This window comes from Lipotes vexillifer, unplaced genomic scaffold (genome assembly GCF_000442215.2).
Source record: "Lipotes vexillifer unplaced genomic scaffold, Lipotes_vexillifer_v1.1 scaffold1086, whole genome shotgun sequence".
NCBI classification, from domain to species: domain Eukaryota; kingdom Metazoa; phylum Chordata; class Mammalia; order Artiodactyla; family Lipotidae; genus Lipotes; species Lipotes vexillifer.
The window spans coordinates 349967-356833 of NW_006771242.1; the positions used below are offsets into that span (position 1 = coordinate 349967).

A 6867-nucleotide genomic window follows, 5' to 3' on the forward strand; every position below is an offset into this window, starting at 1 on the left:
AGATGCCTTTAGGGTTTGCTGTGCACAACAAACAAACAAGGCCGCTAATTCTTCCAACATATAATCATCAAATACTCAGTGAAAGTAAAGGAATACAACTTTTATTCACCACCCACTAGATATCGACAGATATTATCTCCATTTCACAGAGAAGAAAAGAGAGGTTTAAAGAGGTTTACATTTTTTTTTACATCTTTATTGGAGTATAATTGCTCTACAATGGTGTGCTAGTTTCTGCTTTATAACAAAGTGAATCAGTTATACATAGACATATGTCCCCATATCTCTTCCCTCTTGAGTCTCCCTCCCTCCCACCCTCCCTATCTCATCCCTCTAGGTGGTCACAGAGCACCGAGCTGATCTCCCTGTGCTATGCGGCTGCTTCCCACTAGCTATCTCTTTTACGTTTGGTAGCGTATATATGCCCATGCCACTCTCTCGCTTCGTCCCAGCTTACCCTTCCCCCTCCCCATATCCTCAAGTCCATTCTCTAGTAGGTCTGTGCCTTTAGTCCCGTCTTACCCCTAGGTTCTTCAGGACATTTTTTTTCTTAAATTCCATATATATGTGTTAGCATACGGTATTTGTCTTTCTCTTTCTGACTTACTTCACTCTGTATGACAGACTCTAGGTCCATCCACCTCATTACAAATATCTCAATTTCGTTTCTTTTTATGGCTGAGTAATATTCCATTGTGTATATGTGCCACATCTTCTTTATCCATTCATCCGATGATGGACACTTAGGTTGTTTCCATCTCTGGGCTATTGTAAATAGAGCTGCAATGGACATTTTGGTACATGACTCTTTGAATTTTGGTTTCAGAAAGCACTTTAAAGTCTAATGTTCATTGAAACACATGCTCAGAACTGTTGATATATACTTTTAGTGATGCATAGCATAAAAATGTTAGAAATCACCATGATTTATTTAATTTTTCTCTATAGATTAATGTTTAAATTATTTCCAATCTTGCTGTTACACATATTGGTGAAATAAACTTACTTGTAGCAAAACCTTATTTCTCTAAGATAAATTGCCTTTTAATTAACCACCAACTCTTTGCTTAGATTGCATTCATGGCTTCTCTGGCAACTCACTTCAGCAATCAGAACAGTGGGATTATCTTCAGCAGCGTCGAAACCAACATCGGAAATTTCTTCGATGTCATGACCGGTAGATTTGGGGCCCCAGTATCAGGTGAGAGGTAAAAGTAAATGACTGGATTAATCAGTTAAGCAACCAAGCGAAAGAAGGAAGGAAGTGGGGGAGGGAGGGAGGGAGGGAAGGAAGGGGGAGGGAACAAAGAAAGAAAGACCCTGAGGGAATTAAGATTTCTTTGTGATTCTGGTTAAAACATATATATATATGTGTGTGTGAAAAGACAGAGACATTTTAAAAAATGATGACGACCATGGGCTACTTAGATTATTAACTCATTCAAACTAACCAAATAAAGCTTAAGGGCATAGTTACCTCTGCCTTGAAAAGCCCTTATTCTCACAGTTTAAATGTATCATAACTGAGTTCATCCCCTCTCCTTTGCCACACCCCAAGTAAGGCCGTATCCTTTTTTTTTTTTAATTTTTTATTATTATTATTTTTAAAATAAATTTATTTATTTATTTTTGGCTGTGTTGGGTCTTCGTTTCTGTGCGTGGGCTTTCTCTAGTTGTGGCGAGCAGGGGCCACTCTTTTTTTTTTTTTTTGCAGTACGTGGGCCTCTCAGTGTTGTGGCCTCTCCCGTTGCGGAGCACAGGCTCCGGACGCGCAGGCTCAGAGGCCATGGCTCACGGGCCCAGCCACTCTGCGGCATGTGGGATCTTCCCGGACCGGGGCACGAACCCGTGTCCCCTGCATTGGCAGGCAGACTCTCAACCACTGCGCCACCAGGGAAGCCCGGGCAGGGGCCACTCTTCATCGCGGTGTGCAGGCCTCTCACTATCGCGGCCTCTCTTGTTACGGAGCACAGGCTCCAGACGCGCAGGCTCAGTAGTTGTGGCTCACGGGCCTATTTGCTCCGCGGCATGTGGGATCTTCCCAGACCAGGGCTCAAACCCGTGTCCCCTGCACTGGCAAGCAGATTCTCAACCACTGCACCACCAGGGAAGCCCCGTATCTTTTTAAATATCATAAACCTATCACTAGAATTACCATTAGTTTTTCCCCCTCTTCAACTACCTTTCCTTACTTCCCAAGTGGAATTATTTTCTAGACTCTAAAAACACAGTCAACTTTCTCCAGTAGCATTTTTAAAAAATTACTGTCTACCTTTAGATAAATATTTGGGTAGAAAGAAAGGTAGATAGGTAGGTACATAGGTAGATAAAGTAGGAGAAGGGTTAAGGGAGTATGGCGGTAATGAGGTCATTTGAAATATTAAATTGAATGGCCTGCAAAGGGCTTTATATGAGGTGACATTCAAATCAAGATTGAAGTTGATTAAGGAATATGTCATGTGGCTCTCTGAGGGAATAATACTCTAGCCTGAGGGGAGAGCAAATGCAAAGCCTCTAAGGCAGGATTATACCTGTCATGTTGCAGAACCAGAGAAGAAAGAGATTGTGGCCAGAGTGGATTGAGTGAGGGGGAGAATAGTAGAAAATCAATCCATTCATCCGATGATGGACACTTAGGTTGTTTCCATCTCCGGGCTATTGTAAATAGAGCTGCAATGAACATTGTGGTACATGACTCTTTTTGAATTATGGTTTTCTCAGGGTATATGCCCAGTAGTGGGATTGCTGGGTCATATGGTAGTTCTATTTGTAGTTTTTTAAGGAACCTCCATACTGTTCTCCATAGTGGCTGTATCAATTTACATTCCCACCAGCATTTCCCAGGGACATATTAATAATGACTGGCCCAAGGAGTTCTGAACTCAAAACTCTTAAGTTTTTTTTCATTATAATATGCTCATAATCAAGAACTCTTTATTAATAGATGAAATGTCATTTTAGAATTTGCAAATTTGCCTTTCTCTTCGATTGCCTGTATTAAATCAAGTTTCGTAGTAACTAAAGAAATTTGGGGAGTGGGAGAATCATGTTGTGGTTGTCATTAGCACATATGCTAACTTCAATTACGCTTCCAGTCTTTTCCAAATAAAAGCACCAAAAATTTTTACATAATTTTAACATCTCTGGTGACTATTTCCTGTCTGGAAAAGTTCATTGCTCTTAGAATGTCACCTTTGATCAAATGGGAAATTGTGGGCCATTCTCTAAGGGTCTTGGTAACGATCAATACATTTTTTCAACTACTGGCTTTCTGAAAGTTTGTGATATGCCTGAATGGTTTGGGTAGTAACCACAAAAGCCAGGCACTATTTGTCATTATTTTCCTGTGCAGAATTTTGCTGGCTCTTTCTTTTCTTCGTCAGCATGTCACATAACACCTTCAAGGGCAGAAAGCAAGGTGGAGGTTTGAGAACCTTTTCTCTCAGTCTTCCAGGAAGCCTTTAACATTTTGGCATTGAAAGCGCTGAGGTTCACAAAACTTCCTTGAGAGAAAGCCAGTACGAAAGGGCAATTTCCACTGCAATTTTTAAAGACAACAGTACACCGCAGAGTCCATCTCCTTTAGAGTTACACGCATATTATATCTGTCTGTATCACCCACACGACAGCATATCTGCCTATAACTACAGGGGAAAGACAGTCATCAGCCCCCAGCATAGTGTAGTCATCATCTCTACTAAAAGCAAACGTGGGACTCCTCTTCGTTTTTCATATTCTACCTTCTAAGCATTTGGTCAAATTTGCTCCATCGCCTCTTGACAAATTGAAAAACAGCTAATCCAATTCTCTCTAGACTTACAGGGCACTAGCCATACGTGGAAAGTTGTTGGGCTTTCTGAGTCAATATCACCATATGCGATTTTAAAGAGAGAGGGCTGGGAAGGAAGACATAGGCTAAAGGGTGATACAGGATGACGTACAGAAGAGAGAGGGCAGAAGGAAGGGATGGAGGAAAAAGTAAAGAAAAGGAGAAAGACAGTGAAAGTGATTAACTTGATAGATGGCAGGTAGGCAGATAGGATGAAAGTTCCATTACTTTCCTACAATTATATCATTAATGTATTTTGGCCCTTGGAAAGAAGATGGCCAATTATGCAGCTCTGAAGGAAGCTGTACATGCCTACCATGAGTTCTTCAACAAAACCCTTGTCACCTAATCAGAACAACAGAGAGCAAAATGAATGAGAATGTCTCTCCGTTTGTCCATATGTATTGCTACCCTAATCACCTCAAGTTGCAAATTTTATGACTTGTTTTCTGTTTCAAACCCCCTTGATGTTCTTTTCCACGTGATTTTCCCCAGAAAAAGTTAGATATAAGAAAAGAAGAAACAGAAGTCCATAGTAGCGTTTACCCAAACTTTCGTTAAGGGTGCTCCAACATATGTAAATAAATTGACAGTGCAGAGAAAGGCACAAGCAAGCAAGCCAACAAAACCTAAACAACATACAGAAGAAGAATATAACTTTAAAAATGAAAAGAAATTGTTGCTATGATTTTCACATTTATAAATGGCACCTTTCTTCTCATTTCTAAAATATTTGAAGGCTGTTCTATCCTTTCAAGAGCAAATACTGTGATTTTATAGTCTATAAAGATTTACTATCATCATCCTTTCGAACACTTTATTAGGCTGGGAGTATTTTATATTCTATGATGGATTTCCCCAATAAGTTAATTTCTTTGAAGCTAACACAGACCTGTAGCTCTTCCACAGTTAGAAGAAGCTAGAACACAGGCGTTAAATGGTAAGAAACAAAGCTGAATTTATTTGCTTGCCTTGCAAGGGGGAGCCAGGTCCCTCAGGGATGCATTCGGCAGGACTCTCTGAGAATTGAAAGAGTTAAATATTTAGGGAAAAGGGACTGCAGGGGAGGAAAAGTAATTTTTCCTCTACCCTTCTAGGTTCTTGGCTGAGATGCCCCCCGTAATAAGACAGATTAGCAAGAGAAAAACAAGCAGAAGTTTAATAGCATGGATACCTCCTGTATACATGGGAGAGACCCAGAAAAACTGTAACTCTCTGAAATAGCCCAAGCCACCGCCTTCAATACCATCTCCAGATAAAGACAAAAGAAGATGTTGAGGAGGGGGAGCCACTTATGGGAGGTTACCAGGCAAAGCACAGTAAACAAGGGTAAGGTTATTATGCAGATTTAAGTCCACAGCTTCGCCATTGGTAAGAGTTTCTAGAGACTTGGTCATCCTTCTCTTCCTGGTACACGAGGGAGACACCCTCCACCCTACAAGTGGAGATTTCCTTTTTAAACTTAAATGTCTTACAAAAGGTCAGCTTCTTCTTGGTTGTCAGAGCCTCTCCTGTGTCTGCTGTTCCTTTTTATTATTTTATTTTTTGGCCATGCCACATGGCATATGGGATCTTGGTTCCCCAACCAGGGGTCAAACCCGTGGCCCCTGCTTTGGAAGTGCAGAGTCTTAACCACTGAACCACCAGGGAGGTCCCCTGCTGTTTTTTAAAAATAATCGGCTCAAAATAATTCTTATGCCAAAGAGGCATATTTGGGGTGGCAAATTCTGCTCCTCTTCAGGACAACGTACTCCAAATAAGGCAATATTCTGGATTTAGTCCTCTGGTTGTCTTACAAGGTGTACTGTGATAGACTGCTTGAGTTGTTACTTTCAGATATCACATCACTGATACAAGGAAGTCTGGTTCCAAACATGTCTGGGATGGAGAGGTCAAATCCAGTGGGGCCTGGGCCATTCTGTACATGCTTGAAGATTATCACAGATGTTCTTTAACAAAGAATAACAATTCAAGTTGCCAAATCTATGTTTTTACTGATACTCTTTTGTGGATGTGGAGTTCTCCAAGCTTATTTTAATACCCCTAGTGCCAAGAAGAACATTTTGGATACTTATTATATAAAATATGTTAACACATATTTCATTTAATTCTTACCACAACCAATAAGGTGCTATTAACCCAGCAAGATACATCATATTATTTTCCTAAAGTGAATTTGTTAGGTTAGCACAAATGTCTACTTACAAAGGTAAATCCACTAACATTAGCAATGGAAAACAATAACCTGGTGATTGGAGGCACATTTAAGTAATGGTACTGGAGACTGACTGACATTTCCATACTGTCTCATTCACTTTAAACAGAAGTCCATTTTAGTGGGGCAGACCCGAGTTGCATTTGCTATAGTCCTTTGCTGACATTGAGCATAGGGAAGGCTTTCACTCTAGAAAGCGTTATTTTTTACTCTAGGTCTGAATTTCTACCTGGTATGACAGAGTTATTTATGACCTATGACTTATCTCTTCCGTTAGGACAGTGAATTTCTTGAGGCCAGAGTCTCTTATTTTCAGTTATCCTCTCACAGTATATTTCAGGAGAGTTCTTCAATAGGTATCTGTGAAATGACTAAATGAAGAGTCTCGGGAATTCCCTGGTGATCCAGTGGTTAGGCCTTAGTACTTTCACTGCCGAGGGCCCGGGTTCAATCCCTGGTCAGGGAGCTAAGATCCCACAAGCCTCACGGCGTGGTGAAAAAAAAAAAATCTCAAACTGTTTAACCATTCAGATATACATTACAATCTTATTGTGTCATTCACATTGGACTTGCCTGTGTATACAAGTAGGGCAAGCTCGGTTCGGCCCTTAACAGTACTCATATCCTGGTGGAGAGACATACACGCAGATAAACAAGAAGAAAATAAGATATACGCAGTGATGGAGATCTTCACCAAGCACAACAGGAGCCCTTAGTTTGCCAGAGAGTGAGGGAGAGCTGGGCAGATAGAAGGGAAAAAGGAGAAGAGCTGACACAGGATCTAAGCAGCCAAGGTGGAAAAGCTCATACAATCGCAGCAGGA

At 40.8% G+C, this 6867-nt stretch overlaps 1 pseudogene; it reads left to right on the top strand.

Moving 5' to 3' along the window:
• The first annotated feature begins 2353 nt into the window (after positions 1-2353).
• Positions 2354-6867, top strand: part of LOC103084913 (40S ribosomal protein S3a pseudogene) — a 184112-nt pseudogene continuing 179598 nt past the window's right edge.